At 38.1% G+C, this 19,335-nt stretch overlaps 2 pseudogenes; both read right to left on the minus strand.

The window, feature by feature from the left end:
* Positions 1–3,734: 3,734 nt before the first annotated feature.
* LOC116761040 lies at positions 3,735–4,854 on the minus strand (annotated as a pseudogene).
* Positions 4,855–5,404: 550 nt separating this feature from the next.
* Positions 5,405–7,680, minus strand: LOC116761198 (annotated as a pseudogene).
* Between the last annotated feature and the right edge of the window lie 11,655 nt (positions 7,681–19,335).

A 19,335-nucleotide genomic window follows, 5' to 3' on the forward strand; every position in this document is an offset into this window, starting at 1 on the left:
ATCTCCAGAATTTGGAGGGAGAATAGATTTCTCCTCTAGAGGGTACATCCAACCAAATTGTCATTAACATGTTAAGGCAACAGAAAGGTATTTCAAAATATACAAAGACTCTTCAACTATATGTCCTGTGTACTCTACATGAAAAATCTACTTGAATACATAATCTATCAAGCGAAAGACTGAAACTGTGGGAAGAAAATCCTGGAGTTAACTTTTAAAAACATAATTACTGTAGTTTACACATTTAAATCATAGTTACAAAACTAACTTTTATGATTATAACTCATGAGCAAAGCTATATAATGAAATAATTATTAATAATTCAGTTAGAATATACCAGGGAAAATGTCCCAGACTTGTCACTAAAACTGGAAAATAAAAGAGGGAGAGGTGGTAAAATTACATAATTTTTCATCATTTATAGATGATATAACATAGAATTAAGTATACTTTTAAAACTTCAGAAAATAAGAAATACAACTATAACAAGCAATTTTAATACTTCTTTACTTCTTATCCTGGATAGATTGAGAAACCCAAAATTCAATAAGGAAGTAATTTTCTAATATGATATTTAATATAATTAATAGAGTTGCTATAAAAATTTATACACCATAGAGGCTCTACCTTTTTTTAAGTCCCTGTGAACTCACAAAGAAAATCTCAATAAATTCTTAAAAGTAAAAAAGCATAATCTCTGAATACAATTCAGTAAAACCAGATATATTTAACAAATAAAACAATAACTTTAATTTAACCAACTATTGAGTAAAGTATAAAGAAAATAAAAACTGAAATTACAGAATATTTTGAAAATAAGATTGAGGACACTACAGGTAAAAACCTAAGTAAAAGAAGATAAAAATAATTTAACATTCAGTATAAAATATTGAATGAATATGTCCTAGGAAAGTAAAAGAAATAAATGAACTAATAAGATAAAAACATAAATTAATAAATTAGAAATAGAAAAACAATAGAATTGATGTAGGTAGGAGATTTAAACAATAGGAACAAATATCTTTTCAAATAGGTAACTTTCCACTTGGCTTCATCAAGGGGGCAGATGGGGAAAGATGAAAGCACAAAAACATAAATTTAAGTGTGACAACAAGGAATGATCCACCAATACAGAAATGATAGAGCTACAAATAAATAGTTTTCAAAATTCTATACTAGTAAATATGAAGTGCTCCTTGAATGATGATTTTCCAAGATATATGTCCCCCAAATTAACTCTTAAAGGGAAAGAAAAATATAAACACCCAAAAATCATGAAAGAAATTAGACAGTTGTCAAAGAATCACTACCTTCATCTCCATCTACTATTTTTAAAAACAAGGACTTTGCATGTCTACAATGTTCTGGCAGTAATTTTTATTATCCATAATATTGAAAAATTACATCTAGTCATCTCATTACTCTAGGATGTGTTTTGCCTGGTTTAGACATTTTAACTGGTTTAAAACATGTATTTATTTTGGTTAATATCCTCTTGTCCATATGGAATTCAATGTCTGGTTTTAAATTGTTCTTATTAATTACAAAATCCACAATCACCTTGCTAGAGGGAATATTGTCATTCAATTTCCTCCATCTCCAAGTTAGGAAATATATTCATAGAGGTGATACGATTTTCTTTATCAATCAGTTTTCTTCATCCAGCAATCTAGTGGTAGAACAAGCACTGGAAAAAAATGATTACCTCACCAGAATAGAAAAGGTAAGAAAAAGTTCCTTTGCTAGGTGTTGGATGCTATTATATGTAATTCTCAGACTTTACTCCGATAAGTACTTTAGCCTTAGTTAACAATATAGAGTGCTTTCAGGTTCTTGTTGCTTATATATACACTTTGCTCAAATCAGAGTAAGGAAGCAAATTTGTAAAACTATTTTAAAAACTTCCTGAGTAGTAAAAATGTGTTCTGAGGAGATTGCCTTCAAACCTACAGCCTAAGGTAACAGATGTATCACAAATTGCAAAGTTTTTGCAGATGTATAAGAATTTTATAGTGGTCCCTAAAGATTACTAAGGGCCTCACTGTTATGAAAAAAAGGAATTGTCGGTGCACAGCCTGGGTAAGCAATAATGTCACATCCTGACATTACCACTCCATCAAAGCTGCTGAGAAAAAGCAAGCTGGGAGGTAACAGCTGTATTTCCAAATGATGAAAATGTTAAAGGTACTGCAGAGGTCTGTGGCAGTTACTTACTTTCATCACAGAAGTGCACTGATAAGGTGGGTTCATTTAGTTGATATTCTACAAGAACCAGGTCCTTTAAGATTTAGGGCACCATGTGAATGAAGACCTGTGCTGCTTCTCTTTTCTCTTTTGAAAAAGACAATATTTTAAGGCTGAGCCCAAAGGTTTGTGAAGATCAGCCTTTGGTTGCATAAGTAAATCAGTATATATTAATCCACAGATCTGAAAGAATTTTAACAATGTTTTATATATTCCATGGGGAATTTTTTTTGCTTTGTTATATTCCTTTGCCCATAATAGTGCCTGCAACATAGTGGATGCTCAATAAATATTCATTAAATGAATAAACACACCATTTCTCTAATATTATTTCCTCCTTATATCATGTGTTTCATTTAGGTTCTGATCATCTTTTGTCTGTATTATCATAGCAGGCTTCAATCCAGTTTCCTTGACTGTAGTCTTATCCCTGTTTCCCCCATGCATAACTAACAGGCATGTGTCAGATTTAATATTAAATTTTTGATAAAATGGCTGATGAATCTAGGGGGATGTCTGTCTATATGGGTGGTGAATATCTAAGTAGTTTATTGGTATGATGGGGATGTTTTTGAGGCTAATCTGTTTTGATGGGTGTTTGTTTTAGACGGAGGGGGGAGAGAATGGAATGCTGTGTCTATTGTACACGTATACACATATAATATTGTTATGTCCTGTAACCATTGACTGAATTGCAAACTATGAATTACTGATGCTGGTAAATAATTTTCAATTGAAGTCCAGCTACAATTTGCTTGACTGTATTAGGACCTTTTAAGATCATAGCTGAGTCTAGGCATCCCCCCCTAAAAATTAAAAAATACCAAATGCATGAAATCACAGTTATGTGTGCACATGGGCTGACTAGTCATTAGTCCATTGAGATGTCTTATTTAAGGGGAAAGAGTGGGCGATTTTAGGTGACATGACCCTGAAGTAAGAGCCAGATGTCTGATAAATTTTATCACTACAAACCCCCACAAATAATGGGCCTGGAACGAGAAGCGGGACACATGCCGAGCTGGTTGATAGTTTCACGTGGCTTGGTGATTAAGCTCGTGGTCTAATGGACAGGATAAGGATGTTGACCAGAATTGATTTGACTTAATGTACTATGTACAATTAATAATCTATATGTACCATGTAATACTAATAATAAGATGTACATGCATGTAAGCATGGGGTAGATAATGTAATGTACAATTATACATATAATATAATATGTACGTATAAGGTATATGTACTTATTAATGTGGTAATACAAGTATGCACAATGTACATAGTAGTTTGTGATAAAATGGACTGTTTTGATACTTATATAGTACTTAATAATTTTGTAAATATCTTATAATTTCAGGGAATAATTTAAGTAGAATTTCAGCTTTGGGTGCTGGCGGCAATGCTTAGGGATTCTTGAGTCTTAGGGAGGTGTGTTGTTCTCCTCTTCTGGTTTACAAGACCATGGTAATGTGATATACTACAAAGACTCTTCATTTCAGGAGATTGTTTTCAATGACGCTAGTTACTGATATTAGCACTAGAATTAAAAGAAAGTATAAAATAGATGCGAGTTGTCCAATAATGATGAAGTGATGTTCTACAGGTTGTCCTCCAATCCATGTTAGTGTTAGTAGGTCTGCCACTAGCACTCAGAATAAGAACTGGCTAAGGGGTCGGAATGTTATGTTTCATGGTTTGGATGTGTGGAGTATTGTGATAAATGCTAGAATTAGGATTGAGAGTAAGAGGGCTAAGACTCCTCCTAGCTTGTTGGGGATTGATCGTAGAATTGCATATGAGAATAGAAAATACCACTCCGGTGTAATATGCAGTGGTGTGTTGAGTGGGTTTGCTGGGGTGTAGTTATCAGGGTCTCCTAGCAAGTCGGGTGAAAATAGGACTAGTATTAGTGAGGCTAGGATTAGTAGTATAGAGCGCCTAGGATGTTTTTGATTGTGTAACAGGGGTGGAGTGGAATTTTGTCTGTGTCAGATGGGATTCCTGTGGGGTTGTTGGATCCTGTTTCGTGGAAGAATAGTAGATGGACAGCTGCTAGCACTGTAATGATGAAGGGGAGAATAAAATGAAAAGTGAAGAATTGTGTGTGTTGCTTTGTCTACAGAAAAGCCGCCTCAGATCCATTCAACAAGAGTGGTGCCAATGTATGGTATTGCTGAGAGCAGGTTTGTAATGACTGCTGACCCTCAGAATGACATTTGTCCTCATGGTAGTACATAGCCTATAAATGCAGTAGCTATAACTGTAAACAGTAGAATAATTTGGATGTTTCATGTTTCTAGAAAGGTATAGGACTCATAATATAGGCCATGTCCTACGTGAATGTAAAGGCAGATAAAGAATATGGAAACTCCGTTTGCGTGTATATATCAAATGATTCGGCCATAGTTAACGTCTTGACAGATGTCTGCTACTGATGAGAAGACAGTTGCTGTGTCTGGTGTGTAGTGTATTGCTAGGAATACGCCTGTTTGTTAGGATTTGTAGGGTCAGGCAAATGCCTAGTCGAGAGCCAAAATTCCATCATGATGAAATGTTTGATGGGGTTGGGAGGTCAATAAATGTATTGCTGATGATTTTTATTAGTGGGTGTGTTTTTCAGTCATTGGTGTTCTTATAGTTGAATGACAACGATTATTTTTCATGTCATTGGTCATGGTTGGAACACATGTGAGAATGATAATGACATACTGTATTTATTTTAAGTGTTATTTTTGTGATCAGTTTTGTGGGGGTTTCTTCAAAACCTTCAGCTATTTATGGGGACTTTGGGTTGATTGTGAGTGGTGGTGTTGGGTGGATGCGGGATCGTGTTGAACTTTGGTAGTTCATTTTTAGGTTTGATAGTGTTTTTTATTTGTTTAGGGGGGATATTAGTTGTGTTTGGCTATAGAATGGCTATGGCCACTGAGCAGTATCCTGAGGTTTGGGTTTCTAATAAGACTGTCTTGGGGGCATTTCTTTCAGGGCTGATAATAGACTTTTTTAATGGTATTTTATATTTTAAAGGATGAGGAGGTGGAAGTTGTGTTTAAGTTCAAAGGGTTGGGAGATGGAGTTATTTATGATACTGGTGACTCTGGCTTTTTTAGTGAGGAGGCTGATTGGTCGCTGCTTATTGGTGTTGTGGTTATTATGGAGATTACTTGTGGTAATTCAATAAAAGCACGCTAAGGGTGAGAGTAATAAGGAATGATAGGAGGTATAGTTTGATAAGGCCATTTTGGCTTGAGATTAGTGTGGAGAACTTTAGTTGAATAAGGGATGTGGTTTTTGGTAAAATGTTTTCTAATCAGATTAAGTCCAAAAGGGAGGATGCTGATTTTGGGCTTACTAATAGGTTTAGGTAAGGAAGTAGACAGTGCATGATGGTGGGGAAATATCCTGAGACTAAAGAATTTAAGGGTATTTGAGGGGTAGATGAATTTTAAGTTTTGTGTGTTAAGGTTAATTTTGAGTGCAGATACAAAGCCTAGGATGGTTACTGCAAGAGCAGTTAGTTCTAGATGTAAGGGTATGGTTATTAGGGGGTCTGTTGTTGGGGGGACGTTGTTGGAGATAATGAATCCAGCAAAGACACTTCCAATTAGTAGGCATTTGATGGAGTTAATTAAGAGGGGGTTGTTTTCGTTGATGGAGGTTAGGGGAGAGAAGCAAGTTGTCCTAGTCGGGCAAAGAAGATAATGCAGGTACTACAGATAGCTGTGAGGGAGGTGGCAATTAGAGTTATTAACAGGGCTCAGGCATTGGTATAAGACATGTTAGCAGCTTCAACGATCAAGTCTTTAGAATAGAAGCCGGTGAGGAAAGGCATTCCTGTCAATGCCAGACACCCGATAATAAGGACTGTTGTGGTGAAAGGTAAAGCCTTGAATAGGCCTCCTATTTTTCGAATATCTTGTTCATCATTCAAGCTGTGAATAATGGATCCAGAGCATATGAATAGTATGGCCTTAAAAAATGCATGTGTGCAGATGTGTAAAAATGCTAGATAGGGTTGGTTGATGCCGATTTTTACCATTATTAGGCCTAATTGGCTTGAAGTGGAGAAAGCAACAAGTTTTTTAATGTCATTTTTGTTAAGAGCGCATATAGCTGTGAATAGGGTGGTGAGGGATCCTAAGCATAGCACTATTGCTTGAATAAATTTGTTGTTTTCTGTTAAGGGGTAAAATTGAATAAGTAGGAAGATCCCTGCCACAACTATTGTGCTTGAGTGGAGTAAGGCTGATACAGGGGTGAGGTCCTCTATTGTTGAGGGGAGTCAGGGGTGAAGTCCAAGTTGGGCTGATTGGCTGCAGCTAGTACGAGTCCTATAAGGGGAGGTTTGAGGGATTTAGGTCGAGTATAAAAAATTGTTGCAGGTGTCATGTGTTTGAGTTAAACAGGAATCATGTAATTGACATAATGAACCTGATATCCCCAATGCGGTTATATAAGATTGCTTGGAGAGCAGCTTTGTTTGCGTCTGCTTGTCCATAGCATACCCACTGAATAGGAAGGACATAATTCCAACCACCTCCCATCCAATAAAAAGCTGGAAGAGGTTATTGGCAGTAACAAGGATTAACATGGTGATGAGGCAGAGGAGTAGGTACTTGAAGAACCAATTAATGTAAGGGTCTAGGTGTATGTACCATATTGAGGACTCCGTAACGGACCATGTAACAGATAATGCTACTGGTATGAATATTATTGAGAAGTGTTCTATTTTGAAGCTAAGTTTTAAGTGAAGGGTTTGGACAGTGATTCAATGTCACTTTGAAATAATTATTTCTTGGCTTGTGTGGAGGAATATTATTGTTGGAACTAGGCTGGTAATAAAAGCACGAGACGGTATTTTTTACATATGATGGACATTTGTCACTTTTGTAGAAATCTGTGTTAGTTTTTATAATTGGGATGATTATTAGTATTAGAAGTGTGACCAGAGCAAAAGAGGAAAATAGGTTTATTACTTTTATTTGGAGTTGCACCAATTTATTGGCTCCTAAGACCAATGGATAGGTACTATCCTTTAAAAGCCTGAAAAAGCTATATTGTTAGGCATGGGGATTTAGTATTTAGTATATACTATTTAGTATTTACTACTTACTAAATACTATTTAGTATTTAAATAAATAGTACTTACCATTTATTTTCCCCTCTTTCAATCTAAAGCCATATCTAAAATGTATTTCAGATCTTGTCAGTCTTTACTCTGAAATTTTTCAAAAATTTAATTTAGCTGGATTTTCAGCTTCAAGGTAATTCTACCAAACCTGTAATTCAAAGATTATGCAGTGCTGTTGTGGGTCTTCTGCCACTGTGGCCCACAAAAACCCTACTCCCTCCAAGTGACTGACTAGACTGTGGAAAGTGAGGTATTCCACTGCAAACACTCATATCTGTTCGTTTGTCAATCGGTACTGTCTCCATCCTTCTGCAGCTTTCCATATATCATGGGAACCCATCACATTGGTAGAATCTATTCATGTAGACATTTGTGACAAGTGCCAGTAGGTAAGAGACCTAGCAAACTTCCTTTGGAGTTCCAGGGGTTTTATAGTCCAAGACATAGGGTAGAATCAGTCTGATTGTTATTGAACAGGTAAAAAACAACAGTTGAATATGGTTCTCCCTGGGCTATTTACCATTAGCACAGAACTAGGATGCAACATGGGGATGATATTTAATAGGTCCTTTCAAACCCTCAATCATCTATGTCAATATTCTATGTATTCTTAGGTATCACAAAGGAAAAATATACCTTTACAATGGAAAATTCTGGTGGTCACCACTTTAATAAAATATTCAAGTCACACCTATAGAGGGACAACTTAACATTATGTGCTTTCCTTTTTTTTTTAACATTTTTATTGGAGTATAATTGCTCTACAATGTTGTGTTAGTTTCTGCTGTATAATAAAGTGAATCATCTATACGTATACATATATCCCCATATCCCCTCCTTGTGTCTTTCTCCCACCCGCCCTATCCCAACCCTCCAGGTGGTCACAAAGCACTGAGCTAATCTCCCTGTGCTATGCGGCTGCTTCCCACTAGCTATCTGTTTTACATTTGATAGTGTATATATGTCAATGCCACTCTCTCACTTCGTCCCAGCTTACCCTTCCCCTGCCCCGTGCCCTCAAGTCCATTCTCTATGTCTGCATCTTTATTCTTGTCTTGCCCCTAGGTTCATCAGAACCTTTTTTTTTTCTTAGATTCCATATATATGTGTTAGAATATGGTATTTGTTTTTCTCTTTCTGACTTACTTCACTCTGTGTGACAGAATCTAGGTCCATCCACCTCACAGCAAATAATTTAATTTCATTTCTTTTTATGGCTGAGTAATATTCCATTGTATATATGAGTCATATCTTCTTTATCCATTCATCTGTCAATGGACACTTAGGTTGCTTCCATGTCTTGGCTATTGTAAATAGTGCTGCAATGAACGTTGTGGTACATATCTCTTATTGAATTATGGTTTTATCCGGGTATATGCCCAGTAGTGGAATTGTTGGGTCATATGGTAATTCTATTTTTAGTTTTTAAAGGAACCTCCATACTGTTCTCCCTAGTGACTGTATCAATTTACATTCCCACCAACAGTGCAAGAGGGTGCCCTTTTCTCCACACCCTCTCCAGCATTTATTGTTTGTAGATATTTTGATGATGGCCATTCTGACCTGTGTGAGGTGATACCTCATTGTGGTTTTGATTTGCATTTCTCTAATGATTTGTGATGTTGAACATCATTTCAGGTGTTTATTAGCAATCTGTATATCTTCTTTGCAGAAATGTCTATCTAGGTCTTCCAGTCATTTTTGTATTGGGTGGTTTGGTTTTGTGATATTGAGCTGCTTGTATATATTGGAGATTAATCCTTTGTCAGTCGTTTCATTTGCAAATATTTTCTCCTATTATGAGGGCTGTTTTTTCATCTTGTTTATGGTTTCCTTTGCTGTGCTAAAGGTTTTATGTTTCATTAGGCCCAAATTGTTTAGTTTTGTTTTTATTTCCCTTTCTTTAAGAGGTGGGTCAAATAGGATCTTGCTGTGATTTTTTTCATAGAGTATTCTGCCTATATTTTCCTCTAAGAGTTTTATAGTGTCTGGCCTTACATTTAGGCCTTTAATCCATTTTAAATTTATTTTCATGTATGGTGTTAGGGTGTGTTCTAATTTCATTCTTTTACATGTAGCTGTCCAGTTTTCCCAGCACCACTTATTGAAGAGGTTGTTTTTTCTCCATTGTATATTATGCCTCGTTGTCAAAATTAAGTGACCATAGGTGAGTGGGTTTATCTCTGCCCTTTCTATCCTTTTCCATTGATCTGTATTTCTGTTTTGGCGCCGGTACCATACAGTCTTGATTACTGTAGCATTGTAACATAGTTTGAAGTTGGGGAGCCTGATTCCTCCAGGTCCATTTTTCTTTCTCAAGATTGCTTTGGCTATTCTGGATCTTTTGTGTTTCCATAAAAATTGTGAAATTTTTTGTCCTAATTCTGTGAAAAATGCCAGTGGTAGTTTGATAGGGATTGCATTTAACTGGTAGATTGCTTTGGGTAGTATAGTAATTTTCACAATGTTGATTCTTCCAATCCAAGAACATGGTATATCTCTCCATCTATTTGTATCATCTTTAACTTCTTTCATCAGTGTCCTATAGTTTTCTGTATACAGGTTTTTGTCTCCTTTGGTAGGTTTATTCCTGGGTATTTTATTCTTTTAGTTGCAATGGTAAATGGGAGTGTTTCCTTAACTTCGCTTTCAGAATTTTCATCATTAGTGTATAGGAATGTAAGGGATTTCTGTGCATTAATTTTGTATCCTGCTACTTTACCAAATTCATTGATTAGCTCTAGTAGTTTTCTGGTAGCATCTTTAGGATTCTCTATGTATAGTATCATGTCATCTGCAAAGAGTGACATCTTTACTTCTTCATTTCTGATTTGGATTCCTTTTATTTCCTTTTCTTCTCTGATTGCTGTGGCTAAAACTTCCAAAACAATGTTGAATAAGAGTGGTGAGAGTGGACAACCTTGTCTTGTTCCTGATCTTAGTGGAAATGCTTTCAGTTTTTCACCATTGAGGATGATGTTGGCTGTGGGTTTGTCATATATGTACTTTATTATGTTGAGGTAAGTTCCCTCTATGCCTACTTTCTGGAGAGTTTTTATCTTTAATGGGTGTTGAATTTTGTCAAAAGCTTTTTCTGCATCTATTGAGATGATCATATGGTTTTTATCCTTCAGTTTCTTAATAAGGTGTATCACATTGATTCATTTGTGTATATTGAAGTAACCATTGCATTCCTGGGATAAACTCCACTTGATCATGGTGTATGATCCTTTTGATGTACTGTTGGATTCTGTTTGCTAGTATTTTGTTGAGGATTTTTGCATCTATGTTCATCAGTGATATTGGTCTGTAGTTTTCTTTTTTTGTGGCATCTTTGTCTGGTTTTAGTTTCAGGGCGATGGCTGCCTTGTAAAATGCGTTTTGGAGTGTTCCTCCGTCTGCAATATTTTGGAAGAGTTTGTTGCGGATAGGTGTTAGCTCTTCTCTAAATGTTTGTTAGAATTTGCCTATGAAGCCATCTGGTCCTGGGTTTTAGTTTGTTGGAAGATTTTTTAATCACAATTTCAATTTCAGCGCTTGTGATAGGTCTCTTTATATTTTCTATTTCTTCCTGGTACAGTCTCGGAAGGTTGTGCATTTCTAAGAATTTGTCCATTACTTCCAGGCTGTGCATTTTATTGGTGTATACTTGCTTGCAGCAGTCCCTCATGATTCTTTGTAGTTCTGCCATGTCAGTTGTTACTTACCGTTTTTCCTTTCTAATTCTGTTGATATGAGTCTTCTCCCTTTTATTCTTGATGAGTCTGGCTAGTGGTTTATCAATTTTGTTTACCTTCTCAAAGAACCAGCTTTTAGTTTTATTGGTCTTTGATACTGTTTCCTTCATTTCTTTTTCATTTATTTCTGATCTTATCTTTACGATTTCTTTCCTTCTGCTAACTTTAGGGTTTATTTGTTCTTCTTCTCTAATTTCCTTAGGTGTAAGGTTAGGTTGTTTACTTGAGATTTTTCTTCTTTCTTGAGGCAGGATTGTATTGCTATAAACTTCCCCTTTAGAACTGCTTTTGCTGCATTTCATAGGTTCTGGGTTGTCTTGTTGTCATTGTCATTTGTTTCCAGGTATTTTTTGATTTCCTCTTTGAATTCTTCAGTACTCTCTTGGTTATTTAATAGCATATTGTTTAGCCTCCATGTGTTTGTATTTTTTCCTGATTTTTTCCTGTAATTGATACCTAGTCTCATAGCATTGTGGTCAGAAAAGATACTTGATAGGATTTCAATTTTCTTAAATTTACCAAGGCTTGATTTGTGACCCAAGATATGATCTATCCTGGAGAATGTTCCATGAGCACTTGAGATGAAAGTGTATTCTGTTGTTTTGGGATGGAATGTTCTATAAATATCAATTAAGTCCATCTTGTCTAATGTATCATTTAAAGATTGTGATTCCTTATTTATTTTCATTTTGGATGATCTGTCCATTGGTGAAAGTAGGGTGTTAAAGTCTTCTACTATGATTGTGTTTCTGTCAATTTCCGCTTTTATGGCTGTTAGAATTTGCCTTATGTATCGAGGTGCTCCTATGTTGGATGCATAAATATTTACAATTGTTATATCTTCTTCTTGGATTGATCCCTTGATCATTAAGTAATGTCCCTCTTTGTCTCTTTAAAGTCTATTTTTTCTGATATGAGAATTGCTACTCCAGCTTTCTTTTGATTTCCGTTTGCATGTAATATCTTTTTCCATTGCCTCACTTTCAGTCTGTATGTGTCCCTAGGCCTGTAGTGTGTCTCTTGTACACAGAATATATATGGGTCTTGTTTTTGTATCCATTCTGCCAGTCTATGTATTTTGCTGGGAGCCTTTAATCCATTTACATTTAAGGTAATTATTGATATGTATGTTCCTATTACCATTTTCTTAAGTGTTTTGGGTTTGTTTTTGTAGGTCTTTTCCTTCTCTTGTGTTTCTTGCCTAGAGATGTTCCTTTAGTATTTGTTGTAAAGCTTGTTTTGTGGTGCTGAATCCTCTTAACTTTTGCTTGTCTGTTAAGGTTTTAATTTCTCCATCGAATCTGAATGAGATCCTTGCTGAGTAGAGTAATCTTGGTTGTAGGTTTTTCCCTTTCATCACTTTTAATATGTCCTGCCACTCCCTTCTGCCTCACATATTTTCTGCTGAAAGATCAGCTATTAATCTTATGGGGTTTCCCTTGTATGGTATTTGTTGCTTTTCCCTTGCTGCTTTTAATATTTTTTCTTTTATTTAATTATTGATAGTTTGATTAATATATGTCTTGGCATGTTTCTCCTTGGATTGCTCCTGTTGGGACTCTCTGTGCCTCCTGCACTTGATTGACTCTTTCCTTTCCCATATTAGGGAAGTTTTCAACTATAATCTCTTCAAATATTTTCTGTCCCTTTCTTTTTCTCTTCTTCTTCTGGGACCCCTATAATTTGATTGTTGGTGCATTTAATGTTGTCCCAGTTGTTTCTGAGACTTCTTCATTCTTTTTTCTTTATTCTGCTCTGTGGTATATTTTTATTTTGGTTTAGTTTTTTGTTTTTATTTTTGGCTGTATTGGGTCTTTGTTGCTGTGCATGGACTTTCTCTAGTTTTGGTGAGTGGAGTTTACTCTTCATTGTGGTGTGTAGGCTTCTCATTGTCATGGCTTCTCTTATTGCAGAGCACGGGATCCTGGTGCACAGGCTTCAATAGTTGTGACACGTGGGCTCAGTAGTTGTGGCTCATGCACTCTAGATCTCAGGCTCAGTAATTGTGGCACATGGACTTAGTTTCTCTGTGGCATGTGGGATCTTCCCGGGCCAGGGATGGAGCCCATGCCACCTGCATTGGCAGGCAGATTCATAACCACTGTCCCACCAGGGAAGCCCTGCTCTGTGATATTTTTTCCACTCTTTTATCTGCCAGGTCATTTTTCCATTCTTCTGCCTCAGTTATTGTGCTATTGATCCTTTCTAGAGAATTTGTAATTTCGTTTATTGTGTTGCTCATGATTGTTTGTTTGCTCTTTAATTTTTCTAGGTCCTTGTTAAACGTTTCTTGTAGGTTTCCAATATTTGATTCATCTTTACTATCATTACTCTGAATTCTTTTTCAGGTAGGCTGCCTATTTCCTCTTCATTTGTTTGGTTTGATGGGATTTTACCTTGCTCCTTCATATGCTGTGTGTTTCTCTGTCTTCTAATTTTGTTTAACTTACTGTGTTTGGGTTCTCCTGTTTGCAGGCTACAGGTTTGTAGTTCCCATTGTTTTTGGTGTCTGCCTCCAGTGAGTGAGGTTAGTTCTGTGGCTTGTGTAGGCTTCCTGGTGGAGGGGACTGGTGTCTGTGTTCTGGTTGGTGGGGCTGGATCTTGTTATTCGGGTGGGCAGAGCTACATCTGGTTATGTGTTTTGGGGCGACCCTGTGGTGGCAGAGGCTGGCATGATGTAGCAACAGTCTGAGGTTCACCCTGTGTTCTCCCTGGGTAGTTGTCCCTGTAACATGGGACCCTGATGGTGGAGAGCTGCACAGGTTCCGGAAGAGGTGTGGATAATGACCTGTGATTGCACACAGGATTCTTGGTGCCTGCAGCAGCAGCATTAGTGTTTCATTCCCATCTCTGAGGTCCGAGCTGATAGCCACTGCTTACATCCATTTCTAGAGCTCATTTAGGTGGTGCTCTGCCTTCTGTGGGCACAGATGGAAGGAAGAAATCCCCTCTCCTTGCGCACCCTGAAACAATGATCTCTTGACTCTTAGGCAGGTCCAGACTTTTTCCTGGAGTCCCTCCCAGCTAGCTCTGGCACACTAACCCCCTTTAGGCTGTGTTTACGCAGCCAACCCCATTCCTCCTTCTGGGATCTGAGCTCCAAAGCCCAAGCTTCAGCTCCCAGCCCTCACCTGCCCCAGCAGGTGAGCCAACAAGCCTCTCAGTGTGGAGGGTGCTGGTCGGGACTGATCCTCTGTGCAGGAATCTCTCTGCTTTGCCCTCTGCATACCTATTGCTGTGCTCTCCTCTGTGGCTCCAAAGCTTCCCCCTACCTACCCCCTGTTTCCACCAGTGAAGCATCTTCCTAGTGAGTGGAAATGTTTCTTCCTTCACAGCTCCCTCCCAGAGGTGCAGGCCCCATCCCTATTCTATTGTCTCTGCTTTTTCTTTTTTATGTTGCCCTACCCAGGTATGTGGAGATTTTCTTGCCTTTTGGGAAGTCTGAGGTCTTCTGCCAGTGTTCAGTAGGTGTTCTGTAGGAGTTGTTCCACGTGCGGATGTATTGCTGATGTATTTATGGGGAGGAAGGTGATCTCCACGTCTTACTCTTCCACCATCTTGAAGTTCCCGCCCAGTATGTATGTTCTTATTACCATTTTGTTACCTGCTTTGGGTTTGTTTTTGTATGTCTTCCTCCCTTCCTCTTTTGTTCTCTTCTCTTGTGATTTTATGACTATCTTTAGTGTTATGTTTTGTTACTTTTTCTTTTTGTGTGTGCATCTAATGTGGAGTTTTGGTTTGTGGTTAACTTGGAGTTCTGATATAGCAGTCTAAATATATACGAGACGGTTTTAAGTTGCTGGTCTCTTAATTTCAAATGCATTTCCAATAATCTGCATTTGTACTCTCCTCTTATGATTGCTGGTTTTGATATCATATTTGTGTGTGGATGATTTCCTACATTTACTGTATGCTTGCCTTTCCTGGTGAGCTTTACCATTCATAATTTTCTTGTTTCCAGTTATGACCTTTTCATTTCCACCTAGAGAATTTCCTTTAACATCTGTTGTAATGTTGGTTTAATGGTGCTGGTTTAGCTTTTGCTCATCTGTAAAGCTTTTTATTTCCTAGTTGAATCTGAATGAGAGTCTTGCTGGGTAGAGTACTCTTGGTTGTAGGTTTTTCCCTTTCATCACTTTAAATATATTGTACCACTCCCTTATGGCCTGCAGAGTTTCTGCTAAAGAATCGGCTGATAACCTTATGTGGTTCTCTTGTGTGTTATTTATTGCTTTTCCCTTGTTGCTTTTAATATTTTCTCTTTGTCTTTAATTTTTGTGAATTTGATTAATACATGTCTTGGCATGTTCCTCCTTAGATTTATCCTGTATGGGACTCTCTGCACTTAGGGAATTTTTCAGCTATTAACTCTTCACATATTTTCTCAGACCCTATCTCTCTCTCTTCTCCTTCTGGCACCCCTCTGATTTGAATGTTGGTGTATTTAATATTGTTCCAGAGGTCTCTTATACTGTCCTCATTTCTTTTCATTCTTTTTTCTTTATTCTGTTCCACAGCAGTGATTTCCACCATTCTATCTTCCAACTCATTTATCTGTTCTTTGCCTCATTTATTCTGCCTTTGATTCCTTCTAGTGTATTTTTCATTTCAGTTATTGTATTGTTCATCTCCGTTTGATTGTTCTTTAAATCTTCTAACTCTGTTAAATATTTCCTGTACCTTCTCAGTCCGTACCTCCATTCTTTTTCAGAGATTTTGCATCATCTTTACTATTATTATTCTGAATTCTTTTTTAAAGTAGATTGCCTATCTCCACTTCATTTAATTGTTCTTCTGGGATTTTATCTTGTTTATTCATCTAGAACATATTCTTCTGCTGTCTCTTTTTTTCTAACTTTCTGTGTTTGTGGTCTCACAGGCTGCAGGATTGTAGTTCCTCTCACTTCTGGTGTCTGTCCTCTGGTGTGTGAGGCTTGTCTAAGAGGTTTGTGTAGGCTTCCCTGTGGGAGGGACTTATGCCTACCCACTGGTGGGTGGAGCTGGGTTTTTGTCCCTCTGGTGGACAAGGTTGGGCCAAGGAGTGTGTTTAGAGTTGGCTCTGGGCTCAGGAAGACTTTGGGCAGCCTGTCGGCTGATAGGTTGGGCTATCTTCCTACCCTGTTGGTGGTTTGGCCTGAGGTGTCCCAGCACTGAAGCACTGTTTGGTGAGGCCAGGTTTTGGTGTCAAAATGGTGGCCTCCAGGACAGCTCATGCCAATGAGTGATTCTCAGCACCTCTGCCAGCTGCATCCTTGTCCCTGCAGTGAGTCACTATCACCCTCTGCCTCCCCAGAAGACCCTCCAAGACCAGCAGGTAGGTCTGTTACAGGGTCCTGTGAAGTCACTGATTTTTACCCTAGGTCCTGGTGTGCATGAGATCTTGTGTGTGCCCTCCATGACTAGCGTTTCTGTTTCCCCCAGTCCTGTGGAGTTCCTGATCAAGCCCCACTGGTCTTCAAAGCCAAATGTTCTGGGTGCTCCTCCTCCTGATGCCAGAACCCCAGACTGGGGAGCCTGTTGTTGAGCCAGAACTCTCACTCCTGTAGGAGAACCACTGTGATATAATTATTTTCCATTTTGTGGGTTGCCCCCCTCATGGCTATGGGATTTGATTGTATTAGGAGTATACCTCTCCTAATATCTTGTGCCTTCTTCTTTGACGTTGAAAGTAGAATATCTTTTTTGGTAGGTTTCAGTCCTTTCTTGTTGATGGTTGTCCAGCAGTTAGTTGTGATCTTGGTGTTTTCATGAGAGAGAGTGAATTCAGGTCCTTCTACTTTGCCATCTTGTTCTCACCCATCTCCTCATTCATGTGACATTATTTTCAATGAGCTTTTATAAAGTTCCCTTCAACGCCTCCAGGCTTGGAGCTGCTCCAACTTTATGCTCAGTGGGGAAACTTCTATGGCTATTCTTTAGGTATTCTGGGGTGTTTTGATCTTCGTTTTCTTTCTTTAAGATTTTTTTCTTAATTAGACAGCTGTACTGCAATTTCCAGGAATGAAGAAAGGCATGTGAATGGTCTTCCAATCCAAATATGGACATTTGTCAAGCCTTTGCTAGTTCCTTGTTTTCTCATTTTTCCTGGAGGGAGGACCAAGAGGCAGTGCCAAACTCTGTCCCTACTTCTTCCCTTTGTGGACCTGTGCACACACATCTTCTTGTTGCCTCTGCTCTTGGAGGGGCAGTCTGCAACACAAAATGGGTGTGTGGATGTGGGTGTGTGGGAGCTTTTCCAGGGCCACCAGCTGGTCTATTCTGACACCCCCTACCCTACAAACACCCCTTTGGAGCACTGAGCCCCCCTTTCAGTTAAGCACCACCTTGGGGCCTTGCCCAGGGTGCAGCCTCAAGTTGCTGTTGCCATGTGCTGCTGCTGCTGCCACTGCAGAAGAAGAATGTGGAAAGACACTGGGGACAGTAGTCAGTCTGACATTTGTTGGTTTTTGACTGGCCAGAACCCATTCACCCTCATGTTGATGACAATGGTCAGTTTTCACTTGGGGGTCTACTACTGCCTATTTTCAGTCCTTTGTTTTGCTGGATCCACAGGTGGTGTATCACCTAGGATGGGCATTTGGCTATGTAGGAATGTAACAGTAGCTAGGTAGGAATTGTGCTATGAGCTGAATTGTACCCCCTCCAACCCCCACCCCATGCATATGTTGAAGTCCTAACCTCTAGTAACTCAGAATGTGACTTGTATTTGGAGATAGGACCTTTAAGGAATTAAGGTAAAATGACATCATTGGAATGGTTCCCAACCCAATATGACTGGTGTCCTTATAAGAAGAGATTAGGACACAAACACATAGACAGAAGGACAACCATGTAAAGAGAGAGAGAACATGTGACCATCTGCAAGCCAAGGAAATAAACCTCAGAAGAAATCAAGCCTGCTAACACATTGATCTTGAACTTCTAGTCTCCAAAAATGTGAGAAAATAAACCTGTTACTTAAGCCACCCAGTCTGTTACTGCAGCTCTAGAAAACTAATACAAATTGGTATATGACTCAAGTCAGTTCAAACAGAACCAATAAGGTTCATTTCTAGACATGAATATTTTTCACTACTGCATTTGAAGATGAGTGATTCAAGGTGGGCTGCTGCAGCTCTCTTATCACCATGAAGCTAGACATGTCAGAGAATATAATCAACAAAGAGGAAGTGGTGCTGAAGGATCACATAAATGGGAGAAATGCAGTGCTTTCATTTGAGCCCTTAAGGTTAGGTGAACCTGAAGCCACACCTACTCATGGACTTCTCAAGTCAATAAAAATCCCCTTTTTAGCAATATAAATTGAATTTTCTGTCTGCACAGCCAAAATGTCCTAACTAATAAACTTAATATCCAAGAATTCTGAGCCAAGAGTTGTCCAAACTTACAGGTCTTTTTTTGGTATTGTTTTTTTTTTTCCTAAGCAGTAATTGCTTTGAAGTGATACAATCCCATGGAATCATTTATGGTCCCTTTTTTTTTTGCGGTACGTGAGCCTCTCATTGCCATGGCCTCTCCTGCTGCAGAGCACAGGCTCCGGATGCGCAGGCTCAGTGGCCATGGCTCACGGGCCCAGCCACTCTATGGCACGTGGGATCCTCCCGGACCGGGGCACGAACCCACGTCCCCTGCATCAGCAGGCGGACTCTCAACCACTGCGCCACCAGGGAAGCCCTTAGGGTCCCTTTTTATAGGAAAAATATAAAGTAAAAAATAATAACCAAAATGTTAGAGGAAATTTTCTTGAAAGATCTATTTATCCTATAAAGTCATTTTCTCTGGAAAGTGTGATTGGTTTGAGGGTAGAAGGATTTGAGAAGGTTTATGCTTTGATTTTATATACTCCATCGTTTTATTTTTTAAAACAAAAATAATGATTTATTAATATTTTGAAATAATGAGAAATTTTAAAGAAAAATGAAGTAATTCTGAAATCCTGATTGTTGACTCCACAAGTTGACGTTCTGTAAATTTTATAATTAATTAAACATGATACCAAATACCTATTTTTGCCAAGAAATTAAAGTTAAGAACTAAGGCAAATGCCCAGATAATTCCAGTATAAGTACTCAAGAAACCAGTCTTTACATGTGAGCTTTTATTTCTTTGAAGGCCTTACAGATACACATCAAATGACTAAGCAGACAAGGTAACAGGAGGTAAAGTTACTTTTGTACCTGGTACGTATCCAAAGGACAACAACAATTTTAATACCTGTATCAA

Source organism: Phocoena sinus, chromosome 10 (assembly GCF_008692025.1).
Source record: "Phocoena sinus isolate mPhoSin1 chromosome 10, mPhoSin1.pri, whole genome shotgun sequence".
Lineage (NCBI taxonomy): Eukaryota > Metazoa > Chordata > Mammalia > Artiodactyla > Phocoenidae > Phocoena > Phocoena sinus.